The sequence below is a fragment of the Triticum aestivum genome, chromosome 7D (assembly GCF_018294505.1).
Source record: "Triticum aestivum cultivar Chinese Spring chromosome 7D, IWGSC CS RefSeq v2.1, whole genome shotgun sequence".
Taxonomy (NCBI): domain Eukaryota; kingdom Viridiplantae; phylum Streptophyta; class Magnoliopsida; order Poales; family Poaceae; genus Triticum; species Triticum aestivum.
In genome coordinates, this window is record NC_057814.1 from 253,964,137 (window position 1) to 253,965,793 (window position 1,657).

Consider the following 1,657-nt stretch of genomic DNA (forward strand, 5'->3'; position numbering starts at 1 on the left):
AATAGCCAAGCTGGATGAGCAAAACCTCGAGATACCGGAGATTCGTCAGGAACTGAAGGACAGTAGACCATGGTTCATGCCAAGGATGTTGAAACCCAGAAGTTTGGAATGCAACTCCAGAAATATTAAAGGACGTCACGAGAGACTTCACGTCAACGGAAATGACCTAGCAAAATAACTTGAGAAGGACAAGCATGATCGGAAGAAGCCCATCGGAGACATGAACAAGACTTAAAGAGTTTGGCGACTTTGAAGATTTATTGACCTTTAGAAGACCAAACCCCTGTTATATACCTACGTTAGATGCGACGATTGTGAGCTGTCATTTGTTTGATGTTTTTCCGACAGCCACAAAATAAAACCTGTCTCTTCAAAACTATTGTTTGCATTGTGTGTATCCCTCTCTATATCTCTTATCTCACCCCAAAACCCTCGGAAACAATAGAGGATGAATGGAGATGAACTCATATTTCCGTAACCGATAAGTCATTTGGAGACGGACCGATAGATTCAGAACATGGAAGATCACATGAAGAATAACACTATAGCCGGAAAAGATATGGCCCTGCATGCTCTGCAGTGTTTTGAAAGAGGTACTGCTACTTGGTGGGGGATGTACCAAACCATCAATGGATGGCAAGGAGTAACCACTTGGAAAGAATTTAAGTTGACTCTGCTAAAGTCTCGGCTTGTGTCCCAGAAATTGAAGCCTTATGGAAATGATATGAAGAAACCTTGTGCATGCAAGCTTTGTGGAGAAATAGGACACAACCATAAGGAACACAAGGATGAATGCTCTCATGGTGAAGAACATCACCTAGAGGAAGAATGCCCCACTAGGCAGGTAACTTGTTTCTTGTGTGAAGGGACTACCCACTACCCTGCTCAGTGTCACATTTACCCCATGGTACAAAGAACCATCCAGCAGAAGAAAGAAGCAATGAAAGGAGCCCTCATGGAAATTCTAGAAGAACCTGTGATGAAGGAAGATGTGGAGGACACACCCGAAGAAGACCCAATTAAACCCTGCACCAAGTCTTGCTACTCATGTGGAGAAGAAGGACACATCTCCCAGAATTGTCTGAAGGGGGGTCTAGTAGCATCTCCGATAGTGGAAGTAGAGTATGACCCAGAGGAAATAGAAGCCCTGATTGGCACGGAAAAGTCCAGGAAGAGAAATAGATTGGATTCCAGGAACAACCCAATTTCTACAAAGAAGGACCTGAGTCATATCACATGTTTCAGGTGCAAAGATTCAGGGCACTACTTCAGCAGTTGCCCAAAATGGAAGCCGAGGACCCAAGGAGGCTATGTAATCACAAGGAAACCTCGAGACTTGTCAGAAGTAATATGTTTTCGTTGTAATGAAGCAGGGCACTTTTCTAGAGATTGTCCAAAAGAGAAGGAGGCTTGCGCTAAATAGTTGAGTTTGCAACAAATAAATATAGTAGTAGTAGTGGGAACAATTCTTTTATACTGAGGTGTTGAGTTGAGGCATGTAATGAGAAATGCAAGAGATTGTAATAATTTGAGAATCAATAAAGTTTGCATCGTTGGTACTGAATTGGATTTTATGAGTTGTTACTCTATGAAGAAAGATTTTAACCATTTTCAAGGATATGAGAAATATGGTCTATGGATGAATTTGTGCATTCCA